The sequence below is a fragment of the Pseudophryne corroboree genome, chromosome 3, assembly GCF_028390025.1.
Source record: "Pseudophryne corroboree isolate aPseCor3 chromosome 3, aPseCor3.hap2, whole genome shotgun sequence".
Taxonomy (NCBI): Eukaryota; Metazoa; Chordata; class Amphibia; order Anura; family Myobatrachidae; genus Pseudophryne; species Pseudophryne corroboree.
Genome location: NC_086446.1, coordinates 618,425,949 through 618,445,871, shown reverse-complemented (window position 1 = coordinate 618,445,871; position 19,923 = coordinate 618,425,949). Strand labels below are relative to the sequence as shown.

Below are 19,923 nucleotides of genomic sequence, written 5' to 3'. Positions count from 1 at the left end.
CTGCCACAACGTTCCCATATGTTACAGGGGCCTCCGGATCTCGGCATACCTGTGAGCCTGCATGATCAGTCCCCTCCGCCGCGGCTTTCTTGGAGGCAGGAGTGGTGACTTCTGGTCCAGCGCCAGGCGCCATATTGCTGCCCGCGCTTCTCCAGCCTCGTGGCTGCGCCAGCAGGGGGTTGTGGAGCCGCGGTTATGGGCGTCACGAAGCGATCCATAGTGATCGCGGGTCTCGCCGGAGGTAGTCTGGGCGGTGTGGAGGCTGTAGCAGCCTTGAAAAGATTAGATGCAGCGGGCGGCAGGACGGAGCTCCGGCGCTGAGAGACTCACTCCATGGGTCCCGGAACCGGAAGTCATAGCCAAGATGTTTAAGGGAATACAGCATATTCAACGGGGGTGGTTCATCAAATCGACAGTATCTAGGTCGACAATGTTTAGGTCGACCACTATAGGTCGACAGTCACTAGGTCGACATGGATGGAATGTCGACAGGGTTTCTAGGTCGACATGTGCTAGGTCGACAGGTCTAAAGGTCGGCATGAGGATTTTTTTTGTGTCGTTTTCTTCGTAGAGTGACCGGGATCCCAAACTAGTGCACCGCGTCCCCTCGCATGGCTCGCTTCGCTCGCCATGCTTCGGGCATGGTGCCTTCGCTCCGCTACCGCTTCGCTCGGCACACTTTACCGTTCCAATCGTAGTCCACGTGGATCGTTAAGTATGAAAAAAAAAAAGTGAAAAACTCATGTCGACCTTTAGACCTGTCGACCTAGCACATGTCGACCTAGAAATCCTGTCGACCTTCCATCCATGTCGACCTAGTGACTGTCGACCTATAGTGGTCGACCTAAACATTGTCGACCTAGACACTGTTGATCTTCAGACCGGATCCCTATTCAACATGTTGCCCTCCAGATGCTGTGGAACTATACACCCTAGCATACCCTGCCACAGTGTTAGCATCCCTTAATATCAAAACTGTGACAGGGCATGCTGGGATGTGTAGTTCTACAGCAGATGGGCTGTGTGTTGAATACCCCTGGAATAGATCAAAGATGTAGCGAGAAGCAGGTTAGCGACAAAAAGGGTCATACACATAAGTCAGAATTAGTTACACAGGAATGCTGGAGACTAAGGGAAAATGTATCAGACCTTCTAAATAATGGAGTAGTTGCCCATAGCAACCAGTTAGATTCTAGCTAGCATTTATCAAGTATATTCTATAAAATGGTAGGAAGAAGCTGAGTGGTTACTGCTGTATGTGCAACTTGTCAACTTGAACACTTCTTTAGAAGATTTGATATATCTACCCCTAGGCGTGGAAGCCAGGTTTTATAGGTGCAGGATTTAAATATGCCATCCACAGTGATGTCATCAATCACCTCACTACAAGTACAGTATGTGAATCCATCCATATAGAGGACACAGAGATGGTTATAAGTGTTGATCATGGACACAGACAGAATGAGTTAGTGGACCCAGGAGACAGCAGTGTCTGCCCAGGTAAGTACTTGCTTTACCTTAACCAGGCAAATTGGGACCAGTCACCACTGTCATATCTATATTGTGTGCAAGGGTGTAATACACATCGGCCCCTCGGCCCAAAGGGGCCCCCACACTGCATACCCTGCACCCATTTAATTATACTTACCATTCCCTTAGCATGATCCTGGCTGCATTGATGCAGAAATCACTGGGAAAATGTCAGCCGCCATTTCCAGTGATTTGCACATATGCAATAGAGATGTCTCAGGGAATGCGGTGTGGGCGCCATGTTCCCAGAGACCTGCACATGCGCAGTAGCCAATGGCACAATTCCAGAGTCTACTGCACCACCAGAGAGGAGGGGGCCTGATCAGAACCTGCACACGGGCCCTCTCCTCTCTTAAAGCGTCTCTTCAGTCACGGTCACCAGTGATCCACCCAGACTGCACATCAGAACAACCTAATAACCATATCGTGCTGACCGCTCACGCTCTTTATTTCCCATGTGAAGTAATGGGACTGTTATTTAAAATGTATATATTTTTGGGTGGCTCAGGTACAGTAAATAAAAACAAACCCCCAAAAAATGAATACAATTTTTTTTGCCATGTCGTTCAAAGACATACTGTAGATATAATAATGTCTGAAATAAGAAAACCTGTGGAATATCACGTGGATATGACAGACTACTGTATGCCATGCAATCAGCAAGTACAGTATGTAATGTGCTAATTAAAGAGTTCGGAAACTAACCATTTTCATAAGTGTTATAGGTATCCCAACCAGAAAAGCCACATTTCTGTTGTTTTTTGGTGGACATAAATATATTATTACATGTCAGGAGTAAAAACCCTTATAAAATGCCTATAAAGTCCTGCTCAATTACCTGCCCCTCAAAAATCTGCTTCTGTAACCTATTATGTAGTTCAGGCTGTCAGGCAAATGTCAGACTTTCTAAATGTCAGATTTAATACCAAGTTATTAAACAAAATAACGCTGCAAAACATAGTCAAAATCATCTTTCTTATTTCATCTTTCCTTTTTTAGTATCAAAATATATCATCAAGGTTACTCATCTGTAACTGTACTTGACAGATACAAGAATCATCAAAATAAAAACCAGGACAAGTTACAAGACAGACCAGTTAAGCAAACCTTTTCAAGATGATGATCAGAGCTACAGTATCATACACCTCCCAACATGACCCTCTCCGGGAGAGATAGAATGCTTTGCTCCTGGACTTCGCTCTTAATGTATGATTGCCAGCACCTGTGGTGAAACACCTTTCTTATCCACTAACGTGTTCAAAACAGGTGCCGGCAATCATAAATTAAGTGAAAAGTCCAGTACCAGAGCATTGTGTCCCTTCTGGAGAGGGTCATGTTGGGAGATATGGCATCACCTAAGCCCCAAGACTATGCTTCCGGTAGAACACAGGTTCTGAAACTCAGACCTCAGGACCCCACACATTGCATGATTTCCAGGTGTGGACCTATGCACCTCCAGGGTTATTGGTAAAACATGCACTGTGTGGGGTCCTGAGGACCGAGTTTGAGAACCACTGCAGTAGAATATCTTGAAATGTAAGTATATGGTGAACATCAGAGCAAATGATTAGTAACAAATGAGAGTGTCTGGTCAGAAGGTCACCAGTAACCACGTAAACAATATAATGTTGTTATGATTCACACTGATGGCAGAGACATGATCTGTTTGGGGTCCTGAGGACTGAGTTTGAGAACCTGTGCTTTATTGTATACTGTCTCACCACCAGAGGTAACCAGACACTTTAGTATGTAGGGTGTCTCTGTTGTATACTGTCTCACCACCAGGGGTCACCAGACACTTTAATCTGTAGGGTGTCTCTGTTGTATACTGTCTCACCACCAGAGGTCACCAGACACTTTAGTTTAAATTATTCCAGTTCTGGTTCCTGCCAGAGGTGCTGTTGTCTGGTCATTGCTGAGATCAGTTGCCTGGTGGGTTATTACCAATCAGCAATCATGGACGTCACCTGTTTGCTAGCTTTATAGGCTGCTTGGGACCAGCATACCTTGCTGGTCATCAATCTTGTTTTCTGGTCCCTGTAGAAAGGATTCTGTTTCTGCTCTTGTCCTGTACCAGCTCTAAACTACCTGTGTGATCTCTGGACTCTAATTTATCCTGCCTAAACTGCTGGCTCTGTGCTATGGTATGCTTCATGTTAATTCTGATTCTTTGTGCCTGCAACCTGCCACTACTAGCAATAATTATCTGTGTGATTTCTGGACATTAAGTATTACATTTACTTCTATACTGGACTCTGCCATTAAACCTGGTACATCTTGGTAAATTACATCCTGCTCCTCTACCTGTTTGCGAATGTTAAGTACTTGCAATTCTAGCTACTACATTCAAGAACTGCCACCTGGTCATAATTTCAGCTGTGCATACGTGCACCATTAGCATGTAGTCATGTGACTGATGGTCAGGAGACCAACGGTCACACAACCTCCCCCCTACATCCCGCCCCCTCATAATCCCGATTGTCGGCATGCCGACTAACAGGGATTTTTCCCACTCGTGGGTATCCACAACAGCCATAGGGACAAATGAATTAGCCTGGAGAAGGCATAAGGAAGTGATATACCAGTGATAAGTGCAAGGTGATAAACGCACCAGCATATCAGCTCCTAACTGTTAATTTACATATTGGAACTAATTGGCTGTGTTCTGCCCCAATGAGTGGAAGTAGAACCTGTGATGACCGCAGCGAGTGTGCAAGGGGCTTGCTGAACTTGCAAACCCCCCCCCTGCCGGGATTCCGCTGCCGTAATCCCAGCATCAATATGCTGGCCGGTGGTCTCCATACCACACCCGCTCCATCATGCTAGTGTTCTCCATACATGCATATCTGTCTGTTTTGCATTACAAGTGTTTCTGAAAATCAAGCCACTATGAATCGTCTATGCTCATTTTTATCCAGTCACACCCAAGTGGGATTCCCTGTGTTGTCCTTGTGACATAGATGTCTCTATAATGGGTGCAGTGTGTATGGTGCACATGGGCCCTAGGTCTAGGGGAGGGGGCCCAAACCGCATACACTGAGCCCATATGGTATCCTTACCCCTCCGGATTTCAGTAGCAGCGAACCTGCAGCGCAGGCACAAATCACTTAGAAAATGGCTGCCATGCCAATTTCTGAGTGATTTGCAAATGTGCTATGGAGATGTCCCTGGGAACAAGGTGCGGGCACCATGTTCCTAGAGACCTCCAAATGCGCAGTAGACTCTGGCTTTATGCCAGAGTCTACTAGCTGCCAGCGATGAGGGGTTATGTAGGTCGCCTTCTCTCTTATAACACCCCTGCCATGTGATGTGACAGCTCTGGGTAATGAAGCGGATACTGCGAATTGTGCGCCGGCTTCCATGGTGTGTGTAGGCGCTACCAGTGCACTCTCTCATTATATAGAGTTTAAATGTATATATTTACTACATTGCGCATTCTATCTCCGCCCTTAAAAAAGTGTGACATATTACATTGTGTGGGATACCAATACAGTACAGGATAGAGCCTGCCCATTTGAACATTAGCTGCATGAAGACAGCAAATTGATTGAATGTAAGAACAGCATCTATTTATTATTACACCACATGATTAACCCAAGATATAATTGCGAGCTGCAGTTATATAGTCCAGTAATAGGATTGCTAATATAACACTCATCCTCAACATTTGGTTATACTATGGCCAGAGCCAGCGACAGGGGGGGCCAAAGGGGACACCTGTACAGGGCCCTAAAGATACACTGCATAGTGCCCGGCAGGGATGTGAACCGTCTTGTCCAAATAGGGCAGCGAACTATAGGTGGTGTGAGTGCAGTCTAAGAATGAAAGGAGCCTCTCACACTCACTGACTGTGTGGTGCAAGTGTGCACCCGCTCTTCCAGGTCAAGTTCTGTTGCAGGCAGTTACGGGACATGGCAGCAGCTCCACTGGCCAGGATTTCCATGCCCTGCGCCGGCCTCTTCTGGTGGGGTGTGAGGGCTGCATGGTGGGGGGTGTATGGGAAGAGGAGAGACGGACACACATACTGTAGTGGGGGAGGGGGGGAGGAAATATACATATATATTTATATTACAGATGAGCGGTTTTGGATTCACTCGGTTCTTAATGCCAGAATTAACGCAAGTTCAAATTTTCCAGATTTTTCTTATTGGCTAACCAAAACACATGACATCCGAGAGCTAATAAGATGCCGTTTTGAGATCCGGGTAAATCTGAATCCGCGCATCTCTAATTTTATATACTGTATGTTCATAAATGGTAAAACTTCTGTGCCTTCAGTGCTCCAATAGCGATCTGTGCTTCTAAGTCATTTTTTCACTATTTGCACAATATTTAAATGTGTATAATAAATAATAATAATTTTATATAGTGCTGTTTTTCCAATAGGACTCAGGGTGCTTATAAATATATATTTATTTGTTAATAATTTCTTATATAGTACAGCAAACTCTGTTGCACTGTAATATATATCTCTATCTCTATCTAAGTGGGCCCGAGAGATATCACTGTACCGGACTCCAAGATTTCTGTTGCTGGCCCTGACTATGGCAATAAATTGATATAACACTGAACCTAGATACAATGTATCAAGATGAATAGATACATCAGTGCAAGAATTAAAGTGATGTTCACAGAAGTGTAACATATGAGGACCCTGTAGTTCACTAAATAAATGTATCCACATAGTAATATTTCTTTTCGGCGCCCCAGTATTGTTAATACTGGGTAATCAGATGGTTTATATATCGCCTAATATATTTACCAGCGACAGTGACGTATAACCTTTGGAGAGTCATATTGTATATTAACTGGCAAACTAGCACCACACTCCATATCAAGGGTGGAATCATAATATCTAATATTAAAAACTGAGATGGTGTTAGCGACATCAACATATAAATCACGACACTTGTGATAGATCAGGAGACTGAATCTTGGTAACAAAACAAAAATAAGACTCAATCTTACATAAATTCTTTATTGTAGTTTATATAGGAGACTCATAATACAGATGGAACCACGCTAATCGTGGTTCCATCTGTGACTGGGCGTGCACCCCTACTGACGCGTCCCGGGCGCGTGTGTCCGTAATGTGCACGTGCCCAATTTACTTGAATGAGAGCATCTCTGTGCGCTCCCGGCGTGACTAAGTGGACGGATCGCCTAGTCATGCCGGGAACGCTGCTATGCGATGGAGCTACCTCAGATGAGCGCAGCTCCCTCTGAATGTGCATTAGCATTCTCACACACAGTATATTTTATACCACATTGTTCTTTCTCGCCTTCTTCTCTTCAGAATTTTAAATATATTTTTAAACTAATTAATAAAACTACATTTTTATCTTTTAGGTGCACCACACCAAGACAAATCCTTTTATCTCTCTTGTTACATGTAGAACACTCACCAGAAAGCTGCTGCTAAGACATCGCTACCGGAACTGATCCTCATGTGACCACTAGGACCCCGGAAGAAGATGCTTGAGCTGGTGCAGCCGCAGGGAGAATGTAAGACAGTTCATCATGTCAATATATCATCCATGTAGACATGAATGTCACCATGATCACTGTCAACATGCTGGGCATGTTGATAGTTCTATGATAACTGTCAACCAATCTGACCCAACCCACAGATCAAGTATAAATAAAGGTGAAATTATTGATTCTTGAATATTGTTAAAATGTAATTGACATTCCCATTACATAATTGTAAAAGTGTAAAATAAGCAGCCTAGACATGCGTGATTGTTGCGTCTTCCTCTTTCCTCTGACTGATTTCTGTTTTTGGTTCATAAAAAGGAGCTGTGAGATTACTCGTACTGTAGTTTCAGCAATTCACAATAACAAGACTAGCAAAGGTGTAAAAAGAAATGAATTCCAAAGTGTCTGTGACATTGGTACCACACAATTTCCCTACAACACTGGTTAAGAGCATAATTCACTATTTCTTCTAATACGGTATGCTCAATACTTAGTGCATCCGGAAAGTATTCACAGCGCTTCACGTTTTCCACATTTTGTTATGTTATAGCCGTATTCTAAATTGGAATAAATTCATATTTTCCCTTTGAATTCTACACACAATACCCCATAATAAGAACGTGTGAAAAGTTTTTTTGTTGTTGTGATTTTTGCAAATCTATTAAAAATAAAAAAATAAAATTGAGCTCTAGTGCATCGTGTTTCCACTGATCAACCTTGAGATGTTCCTACAGCTTAATTGGAGTCCACCTGTGGTAAATTCAGTTGATTGGACATGATTTGGAAAGGCACACCCTTATCTATATAAGGTCCTACACTTGACAGTGTATGTCTGAGCACAAACCAAGCATGAAGTCAAAGGAATTGTCTGTAGACCTCCAAGACAGGATTGTCTCGAGGCACAAATCTGGGGAAGGGTACAGAAAAATATCTGCTGCTTTTGAAGGTCCCAATGAGCACAGTGGCCTCCATCATCCATAAATGGAAGAAGTTCAGAACCACCAGGACTCTTCCTAGAGCTGGCTGGACGTCTAAACTGAGCGATGGGGGAGAAGAGCCCAGTAAGGAAGGTGACCAAGAACCCAGTGGTCACTCTGTCAGAGCTACAGCATTCCTTTGTGGAGAGAGGAGAACCTTCCAGAAGGACAACCATCTCTGTAGCAATCCACCAAGCAGGCCTGTACGGTATAGTGGCCAGATGGAAGCAACTCCTTAATAAAAAGCACATGGCAGCCCACCTGTGGGCCAATGTTGATATTTATGGAGTTGAGCAATTTGTTGCTACTGTGGGTGCACGGAAATCTCTGATAACTTGTACAGCGCCTGCATTACAGAGGCGCAGTTGTGACTGAGACACATGGCATCAGAAATGTGACTGGGAGGTTATCTGTTCAGATGCACTAAAGTGGTTATCTCTTATAGGAGTGTTATGGAAGCATTGCAGGCATGTCACTGCACTGGTTGTATACAAAATGCCAAAAGTGTGCCAAAATGCAACTGAAGGACTCTCAGACCATGAGAAACAAAATACTCTGGTCTGATGAGACAAAGATTGAATTCTTTGGTGTGAATGCCAGGCATCATGGAGGAAACCAGGCACCGTTCATCACCAGGCCAATACCATCCCTACAGTGAAGCATGGTTGTGGCAGCATCATGTTGTGGGAATGTTTTTCAGCAGCAGTAACTGGGAGAGTAGTCAGGATAGAGGGAAAGATGAATGCAGCAATGTACAGAGACATCCTGGATTAAAACCTGCTCCAGAACGCTCTTGACCTCAGACTGGGGCTACGGTTCATCTTTCAGCAGCATAACAACCGTAAGCACACAGCCAAGATATCATAGGAGTGGCTTCAGGACAACTCTGTGAATGTCCTTTAGTGGCCCAGCCAGAGCCCAGACTTGAATCCATTTGAACATCTCTGGAGAGATCTGAAAATGGCTGTGAACCGATGCTTCCCATCCAACCTGATGGAGCTTGAGAGGAGCTGCAAAGAGGAATGGGCGAAACTGTCCAGAGATTGGTGTACCAAGCTTGTGGCATCCAATTCAAAAAGACTTGAGGCTGTACTTGCTGCCAAAGGTGCATCAACATAGTATTGAGCAAAGGCTTTGAATAATTATGTACATGTGATTTCTTAGGTTTTTTTATTTTTAATACATTTGCGAAACTCACATAACTTTTTGTACGTTGTCACTATGTGGTAATGTGTGTAGAACTTTGAGGAAAAAGATTAATTTATTCCATTTTGGAATAAGGCAGTAACATAACAAAATTTTAAAAAGTGAAGGGCTGTGAATACTTTCCAGATGCACTGTACTTTTGGATGCTCCAACTTTTTGATCATTAACACTACAGTGTGGATCAATGTTGATATTTATGGAGTTGAGCAATTTGTTGCTACTGTGGGTGCACGAAAATTTCTGATAACTTGAACAGCGCCTGCATTACAGAGGCGCAGTTGTGACTGAGACACATGGTATCAGAAATGTGACTGGGAGGTTATCGGTTCAGATGCACTAAAATGGTCTATTTTATAGGAGTGTTATGGAAGCGTTGCAGGCATGTCACTGCACTGGTTGTATACACAGACACCATAAGAAGCCACAATCAGACAGAAAATCTGCACCTGCCACAGGGCTGGGCAAGTTTCCGTGGTGTGAATGATGGTGGCGTCTATAGATCTATCAAGCAGTATTACAGCATCTATGAGTGGAAATCTCAATACAATACATGTACTCTATGGGAATGGCTGTTTCTAGCATTAGCATAAATTTGCAAATGCAACTATGATAAATGCTATTTAAGTATGGCCCCCTATGTGAGTGGACGACTGTGTACGCAAATACTTTCACCGACACAGCTGTTAGACATCCATAAGACAGACAATATCTGTGCATGCACCAAGACACTTCTCTGCCACTATCCAGTAATGCCCAATACATTTTCAACCAGTGATGGACTGTAGCTCTTAGTCCAGGCACTTCACTGCATGTGCCCGCATGTCAAGAGGGCATGGAGAAGACTGAAGGGGGTGTGTCATGAGTCATGGGGGACTGGCCTCAATACACGCCCTGTCTTTCTGAATACCAGGTGGCCAAGCAGAGTGCCGGGAGGCAGAGTTGCTCAGCCAAAATGTGGAGAAGATGATATTCATCAAAATGAATTATAAATTCCTCCGTGGAGACATTTACTAGCAATTGCCTCCAGAAAGTACACAGGGACCTGTGATGGTGGATTCCAGTGGGGACGAATTAATACTCTGTGATGGGGAGGATGTACACAGTAAAAGGGGTGAGGAATTGTACGATGAGGTGGACATCTTGCCTCTGTAGAGCCAGTTTGTGCAAGGAGAGATTGATTGCTTCTTTTTTGGTGGGGGCCCAAACCAACCAGTCATTTCAGCCACAGTCGTGTGGCAGACCCTGTTGCTGAAATGATGGGTTTGTTAAAGTGTGTATGTCCTGTTTATACAACATAAGGGTGGGTGGGAGTGCCGCCCACTTAGGTCGCTTAGCTTAGTCATCCAGCGACCTCTGTGCAAATTTTAGGACTAAAAAATAATATCGTGAGGTGTTCAGAATAGACTGGAAATGAGTGGAAATTATGGTTATTGAGGTTAATAATACTATAGGATCAGAATTACCCCCAAATTCTATGATTTAAGCTGTTTTTGAGGTTGTGTGTTGTTTTTTTTTTTTTTTTTTAAACACCCGAATCCAAAATGCATCCGAATCCTACAAAAATTCGAAAGGGTGGTTTTGCCAAAATGCATCCAAAACACGAAAAATGCCTGCTGCACATCCATATCTCTCTCTCTCTCTCCAAGGTGTTGTGGTTTGCACACGGTGATATCGAGCAGAGACGTGGTATTGTTTTCTCGACCCGTACTGGGTGTTTATTGTGATAAAGAGTCTTTGGGGCATGGTAGTCTATCCTTGTGTCCGTTTTTTGTTATTGTATGTATACTTATGTGTGTGTTTATGTTTTCTTTTGTAGTAATCAATATGTGATGCTTTCTAACTATTGTGTATTAACGGAAGCTTGTCTTGATAAAGATCCTAAACTGAGGATTGAAACGTCGACCAAAATAAGCCTGATATTGACTGCAATAAAGTTATTGTGAAAAACTGAAGCTGCTGGAAATCATGTGACTGGATGAGTGCACCTCCACATTGTTGGACTCTCTCTATATATTGTGGGCTCACCTGCTGAGGGAGATCCCCACCAGGAGCACCCCACCGTTGTTAATACTTTTCGATGCGAGTGCAGGATTCTTTTCTCTCTCTCTCTCTCTATATCTCTTTCTCTCTCTCTCTCTCTCTCATAAATATATATTTATATATATATATGTGTGTGTGTGTGTGTGTGTGTGTGTGTGTGTGTGTGTGTGTATATATATATGTGTGTGTGTGTGATATATATATATATATGTGTGTGTGTGTGTGTGTGTATATATATATATATATATATATGTGTGTGTGTGTGTGTATATATATATGTGTGTGTGTATATATATATATATATATGTGTGTATGTGTGTGTGTATATATATATATATATATATATATATGAGTACAATATTCGGAGGGCGCACAACAGTAGCTAATAATTATAAAGTGACAATCAAACCAGCGTGACCCGAAGGACAATAGTTTCAATAAAACGATATTAAAATTATCGTACAATATTAAAATATTTCATAAGTACAATGCTCATTAGTACCAAAACATAGTACTATTACACATGTATGTATAAAACCCAACGCGTTTCGTCCGCTATGGACTTCATCAGGGGTACAGGTCGTTGCTGGTGATGTGGATGGAGGAAGAACAGGAAGAGAACAAAAGAGCAAAAGAAACATCAATTGGTATCACATATCTCTTAGACATTTCTTTTTAAATTAAGATAATCATATATATCAAAAAATCGTTGGAATCCAATGAAGAAGAGGGGAAACTGTTACATTCCATAATCATACTAAGGAGAAAAGCTATATTCTCTTACATTTTATGAAACAATAAAAAGGATATATTGAGAGAAGAATATTCTCCACTGTCTAAATATTGGTTTAATACCGCCCAATTTTATGATTGGAATCTTAATATGGCTACTTACTGCGAAGATACTTTAAGTGAGGGACACTTTAAGTAAGGAACACAAGAATAGTCTCACTGTAGAAGATGATATTTATATAGTGGACGTATCTGATGGAAGAAATAAACTTATTACATTTTATAAACTAGTTGTAGATCTTAATATATTATTTGTACCATTAGTCACTCACATATAGAAAATTCTAGGGTAATCTTTTTAATAGAGTTCAGATATTCCTTATTCGTTATATAACAAAGATGATTCTATAAGAAATATTTATATGTCTAAAAGGAGAATTTGATTTAGTGCCTAATTACACCTCTATTGATATATATCATCATACTCGCATTTAATTCTAGTGATGGATATAACCAATTATGTAGTATCCTCCAAGATGGATGAAATACCATAGGTATCTAAATTAATAAAATGGCACTTAATGGAGTAATGTTCAACTCTTAGATGGATTAGATATTCAATATATACCTATACGGACTTACTTTAAAAGCAAGGTCAGAATAGTGACACCAAACAAAATGCCCAGAGGGGTAGAAAGTATCCAACTGAAAATTAAGTACAAGTTTACATTACTTCAATTAAAGGTAAACCCAATCAATGGACATAGAAACCAGTGATTACTACTTACAATAAAGGATTCTGGATATATGTGACTGCCTCCTCTCCTGAATGTCAAGTGAACTGGAGAGTGTGAGTCTAGTCTATTTATACCCATCTGGGTTTACCTTTAATTGAAGTAATGTAAACTTGTACTTAATTTTCAGTTGGATACTTTCTACCCCTCTGGGCATTTTGTTTGGTGTCACTATTCTGACCTTGCTTTTAAAGTAAGTCCGTATAGGTATATATTGAATATCTAATCCATCTAAGAGTTGAACATTACTCCATTAAGTGCCATTTTATTAATTTAGATACCTATGGTATTTCATCCATCTTGGAGGATACTACATAATTGGTTATATCCATCGCTAGAATTAAATGTGAGTATGATGATATATATCAATAGAGGTGTAATTAGGCACTAAATCAAATTCTCCTTTTAGACATATAAATATTTCTTATAGAATAATCTTTGTTATATAACGAATAAGGAATATCTGAACTCTAATAAGAAGATTACCCTCGAATTTTCTATATGTGAGTGACTAATGGTAAAAATAATATATTAAGATCTACAACTAGTTTATAAAATGTAATAAGTTTATTTCTTCCATCAGATACGTCCACTATATAATATCATCTTCTACAGTGAGACTATTCTTGTGTTCCTTACTTAAAGTGTCCCTCACTTAAAGTATCTTCGCAGTAAGTAGCCATATTAAGATTCCAATCATAAAATTGGGCGGTATTAAACCAATATTTGGACAGTGGAGAATATTCTTCTCTCAATATATCCTTTTTATTGATTCGTAAAATGTAAGAGAATATAGCTTTTCTCCTTAGTATGATTATGGAATGTAACAGTTTCCCCTCTTCTTCATTGGATTCCAACGATTTTTTGATATATATGATTATCTTAATTTAAAAAGAAATGTCTAAGAGATATGTGATACCAATTGATGTTTCTTTTGCTCTTTTGTTCTCTTCCTGTTCTTCCTCCATCCACATCACCAGCAACGACCTGTACCCCTGATGAAGTCCATAGCGGACGAAACGCGTTGTTTTTTTTTTACATACATGTGTAATAGTACTATGTTTTGGTACTAATGAGCATTGTACTTATGAAATATTTTAATATTGTACGATAATTTTAATGTCATTTTATTAAAACTATTGTCCTTCGGGTCACGCTGGTTTGATTGTCACTTTATAATTATTAGCTACTGTTGTGCGCCCTCCGAATATTGTACTCTATTCTATTTTTATCTCCCACCAGCAGGGAGATTGTTCTTGAGGTGCTGCCCGATTTATTACAGCGCGAGTAAAGGGTATTGTTGTTTCATATATATATATATATATATATATATAGCTCAAACAAATAAAGGGAACACTAAAATAACACATCCTAGATCTGAATGAATGAAATATTCTTATTAAATACTTTGTTCTTTACATAGTTGAATGTGCTGACAACAAAATCACACAAATTATCAATGGAAATCAAATTCATTAACCCATGGAGTGTCTGGATTTGGAGTCACACTCAAAATTAAAGTGGAAAAACACACTACAGGCTGATCACACTTTGATGTAATGTCCTTAAAACAAGTCAAAATGAGGCTCAGTAGTGTGTCTGGCCTACACGTGCCTGTATGACCTCCCTACGACGCTTGGGCATGCTCCTGATGAGATGGCGATGGTCTCCTGAGGGATCTCCTCCCAGACCTGGACTAAAGCATCCGCCAACTCCTGGACAGTCTGTGGAGCAACGTGGCATTGGTGGATGGAGCGAGACAAGGTGTCCCAGATGTGCTCAATTGGATTCAGGTCTGGGGAACGGGCGGACCAGTCCATTGCATCAATGCCTTCGTCTTGCAGGAACTGCTGACACACTCCAGCCACATGAGGTCTAGCATTGTCTTGCATTAGGAGGAACCCATGGCCAACCGCACCAGCATATGGTCTCACAAAGGGTCTGAGGATCTCATCTCGGTACCTAATGGCAGTCAGGCTACCTCTGGCGAGCACATGGAGGTCTGTGCGGCCCCCCAAAGAAATGCCACCCCACACCATTACTGACCCACTGCCAAACCGGTCATGCTGGAGGATGTTGTAGGCAGCAGAACGTTCTCCTTGGCGTCTCCAGACTCTGTCATGTCTGTCACATGTGCTCAGTGAGAACCTGCTTTCATCTGTGAAGAGCACAGGGCGCAGTGGCGAATTTGCCAATCTTGGTGTTCTCTGGCAAATGCCAAACATCCTGCATGGTGTTGGGCGGTAAGCACAACCCCCACCTGTTGGCGTTGGGCCCTCATACCACCCTCATGGAGTCTGTTTCTGATCGTTTGAGTATACACATGCACATTTGTAGCTTGCTGGAGGTCATTTTGCAGGGCTCTGGCAGTGCTCCTCCTTTTCCTCCTTGCACAAAGGCGGAGGTAGCGGTCCTGCTGCTGGGTTGTTGCCCTCCTACGGCCTCCTCCACATCTCCTGATGTACTGGCCTGTCTCCTGGTAGCGCCTCCATGCTCTGGACACTACGCTGACAGACACAGCAAACCTTCTTGCCACAGCTCGCATTGATGTGCCATCCTGGATGAGCTGCACTACCTGAGCCACTTGTGTGGGTTGTAGACTCCGTCTCATGCTACCACTAGAGTGAAAGCACCGCCAGCTTTCAAAAGTGACCAAAACATCAGCCAGAAAGCATAGGAGCTGAGAAGTGGTCTGTGGTCACCACCTGTAGAACAACTCCTTTATTGGGGGTGTCTTGCTAATTGCCTATAATTTCCACCTGTTGTCTATTCCATTTGCACAACAGCATGTGAAATTGATTGTCAATCAGTGTTGCTTCCTAAGTGGACAGTTTGATTTCACAGAAGTGTGATTGACTTGGAGTTACATTGTTTTGTTTAAGTGTTCCCTTTATTTTTTTGAGGATATATATATATATATATATATATAATGTGCGAAAGCCCACACTCACTGATTATTAATTTTCTTACTTCCCGATGTGTTAGGAAGATGACATTTAACATACTGAAGGTAAATAAACCTCCCTTAAGGGGATGAAATGGGGTTGACCTAATGATGTTATTACCGATGCGTTGCTTGTGTTGCATGAATGATAATGCCCAAATGGACAATCGGATCAAAATTTGGGTTGCACCTGCAGTGTTTAGAGTTTAGTAAACGACAAACATGGACCTGTCACTTTTTACTGTATCTGCTACAGGTGCTCCTTGGGTAATGCCAAGAACTATGGATTAATATTTAGTTACATTAAAATGTTTCATATTTACAGCTCTATAGATTTACCACTCATTTATATTTACAACTGTGAAATCAGAAACTCCTGTGCGAAAAACAGGTGAACAGCTAGTTCCTCCTATAAGACTCTTAGAAAAGCAGCCGGAGAAACTGAAGGAGGTGCTGAAATGAAGTGAGTAGACTAAGCATGTCGGACTTGTAGATCAAACCCTTAATTCGCTCCAAGGGTCATCAATCTCTTGAAATCAGATCACTATATTTTGGCGACCATATTTGATCTTAGGTTTAAGTCATATGTTGTATCTGTCTTTTCAACGTACACATCTGAAGAGATGCAAAGAACTGTTGATGAACAAATTGTCAGCTCAAGCAGCACGTGACATGGCAATATTTCCTCCTTCAGTTTCTCTGGCAACTGCGGCTGCCAGGGAAAAAATATTTTTTCCCAAGAGACTCACTGGTGGTCATGCAGATCAGTCACCAAATCCTTATGACATCAGGTCAGGCCTAAAAGAACTGTCTACAATTAGTGATGAATCTACAGTGACTCCATCTGATACGTTTACCATTCAAAGAATGGTTGATGATTATTTTAGTGATAGCATTGAAATAGGCATATCAGACAGTCCTTTTTACTACTGGCCGGAAAAAAAGGCAATTTGCAAGCCCTTGCACAAACTGACTTTGCTTTACTTAAGATGCCTACCCTCCAAAGTGTACTCAGAAAGAGTTTTCAGCACAGCTGGGAACCTTGTCAGTGATCAGTGTATGAGGTTACTTCCCCAAAATGTGGAAAAGATGATGTTCATTAAAATGTATTGCCAATTCCACGAGGAAGACCTTTACCAATTGCATCCAAAAAATACAGAGGCACCTGTAATGGTGGATTCCAGCCAGGACTAATTAATATTGTGTAAAAAAGAGGATGCATACACTGAGGGGGGTGAGGAATCGGATGATGATGATGATGACATCTTGCCGATGTAGAGCCAGTTTGAGATCACTGCCAGTAATGTTCACGTTGGCAGTTTGTTTTGTGGGGGTCCAAACAAACTAGAGATGTGCACCGGACATTTTTCGGGTTTTGGATTCGGTTCCGCGGCCGTGTTTCGGATTCGGATGCGTTTTGGCAAAACCTCCTTTAAATTTTTTTGTCGTATTCGGGTGTGTTTTGGATTCGGGTGTTTTTTTTTTTCAAAAACAGCTTAAATCATAGAATTTGGGGGTAATTTTGATCCTATAGTATTACTAAGCTCAATAACCATAATTTCCACTCATTTCCAGTCTATTCTGAACACCTCACAATACTATTTTTAGTCCTAAAATTTGCACCAAGGTCGCTGGATGACTAAGCTAAGCGACCCAACAGGGCGGCACAAACACCTGTCCCATCTAGGAGAGGCACTGCAGTGGCAGACAGGATGGCACTTATAAAAATTGGCCCCAAACATCACATGATGCAAAGATAAATAAAAAAAAAAAAGGTGCAAGATGGAATTGTCCTTGGGCCCTCCCACCCACCCTTATGTTGTATAAACAGGACATGCACACTTTAACAAACCCATCATTTCAGCAACAGGGTCTGCCACACGACTGTGTCTGAAATGACTGGTTGGTTTGGGCCCCCACCAAAAAAAGAAGCAATCAATCTCTCCTTGTTCAAACTGGCTCGACAGAGGCAAGATGTCGACCTCATCCTCATCCGATTCCTCACCCCTTTCACTGTGTACATCCCCCTCCTCAGAGTATTAATGCGTCCCCACTGGCATCCACCATCTCAGGTCCCTGTGTACTTTCTGGAGGCAATTGCTGATGAATGTCTCCACGGAGGAATTGATTATAATTCATTTTGATGAACATCATCTTCTCCACACTTTGTGGAAGTAACCTCATCCGCCGATCACTGACAAGGTGACCGGCTGCACTAAACACTCTTTCGGAGTACACACTGGAGGGGGGCAACTTAGGTAAAATAAAGCCAGTTTGTGCAAGGGCCTCCAAATTGCCTCTTTTTCCTGCCAGTATACATACGGACTGTCTGACGTGCCTACTTGAATGCCGTCACTCATATAATCCTCCACCATTCTTTCAGTGGTGACAGAATCATATGCAGTGACAGTAGATGACATGTCAGTAATCATTTGCAGTTCCTTCAGGCTGGACCAGGTGTCAGCACGCGCTCCTGACTGCCCTGCATCACTGCCAGCGGGTGGGCTCAAAATTCTTAGCCTTTTCCTTGCAGCCTCAGTTGCGGGAGAATGTGAAGGAGGAGCTGATGACAGGTCACGTTCTGCTTGAGTTGACAATTTTCTCACCAGCAGGTCTTTGAACCTATGCAGACTACTTGTGTCTGCCAGAAAGAGAGATACAACGTAGGCTTTAAACCTAGGATTGAGCACGGTGGCCAAAATGTAGTGCTCTGATTTCAACAGATTGACCACCTGTGAATCCTGGTTAAGCGAATTAAGGGCTCCATCCACAAGTCCCACATGCCTAGCGGAATCGCTCCATTTTAGCTCCTCCTTCAATCTCTCCAGCTGCTTCTGCAAAAGCCTGATGAGGGGAATGACCTGACTCAGGCTGGCAGTGTCTGAACTGACTTCACGTGTGGCAAGTTCACAGGGTTGCAGAACCTTGCACAATGTTGAAATCATTCTACACTGCGCTTGAGTCAGGTGCATTCCCCCTCCTTTGCCTATATCGTAGGCAGATGTATTGGCTTGAATGGCCTTTTGCTGCTCCTCCATCCTCTGAAGCATATAGAGGGTTGAATTCCACCTCGTTACCACCTCTTGCTTCAGCTGATGGAGGGGCAGGTTCAGGAGTGTTTGCTGGTGCTCCAGTCTTCGGCACGCGGTGGCTGAATGCTGAAAGTGGACCGCAATTCTTCGGGCCACCGACAGCATCTCTTGCATGCCCCTGTCATTTTTTAAAAAATTCTGCACCACCAAATTAATTGTATGTGCAAAACATGGGACATGCTGGAATTTGCCCACATGTAATGCACGCACAATATTGGTGGCACAAACACACAAAGAAAGAAGCCTTTCTTGGGGTGCACCGAGATTCAAATACATTATCAATTAATATATAACTTTTATTGTTCTATATTAAAAAGTTTTTAGCCACATGAAATATAAAATACAATTTTTAAGTGAAAATAAAGTGAAAAATAGTGAGATTAAAAATCTGTTATTCTCCACAGAGACTGCTGCTGCTGTGATGAAATATCCTCTTTCAATAAAGGCTCAATGGCCCCTGCTGCTATTATTGTTATTCACAACCTTGCTGATTTCATTGTTTTCTTTCAGCAATCACCAGTACCTCTTCAATCAATTCATATTTAATGTTTATTGTTGAAATAAATTGTGACTGGTGTGTTATTTCAATAAACTAAATTGTTTATGAAAACATATGTCTATACTGTAGTCTTGTGTCAATATAATAGGAAGCACTCAATTTATTCCACACATCTTTATTACCACTAGTTGTCTTTACTCTTGTTTTATCAGTGTGTCTGCATGGTTAATTTCACTTCTAATAACAATCAGTACGTAGGAATGTTTATTCATTATATTGATATCAGATGCCAGTGATATTCTTTCTCATATTCCCCCAAATATTGGATTATATGCCTGCATCTGGCCCAATATTAGTCATAAATGTGTTTGTGAATACATAAATGCTGATATATTGATCGTTTAATATCTATAAGTTCATATAGTAGTTCCAGATATTGATCATATATGTTGCCGGTTAATTATCTCAGCCAGCACTTATAGACACCTGTTTCCAAATCTGCAATTATGTTTCAATCCAACGTCTCCAATTAATTTGAAAACTGTAGCCAGTATATAGTCATAACATTCCTTTACTTTTAATCGTTACGTTCGTATAGTGAATTGAATCATTTAAATTATGCCCACAGTAT

The 19,923-nt window shown here is 41.8% G+C and overlaps 1 long non-coding RNA gene across 1 annotated transcript in view; it reads left to right on the top strand.

Moving 5' to 3' along the window:
- LOC135058084 (uncharacterized) overlaps nucleotides 1-19,307 on the top strand; it is a 101,384-nt gene extending 82,077 nt beyond the window's left edge. Inside the window, exons 2-3 of the long non-coding RNA XR_010244586.1 lie at nucleotides 6,880-7,035; nucleotides 19,198-19,307. This is a non-coding gene — a long non-coding RNA (uncharacterized LOC135058084). The remainder of the gene's footprint in view (nucleotides 1-6,879; nucleotides 7,036-19,197) is intronic.
- The last annotated feature ends 616 nt before the right edge of the window (nucleotides 19,308-19,923 follow it).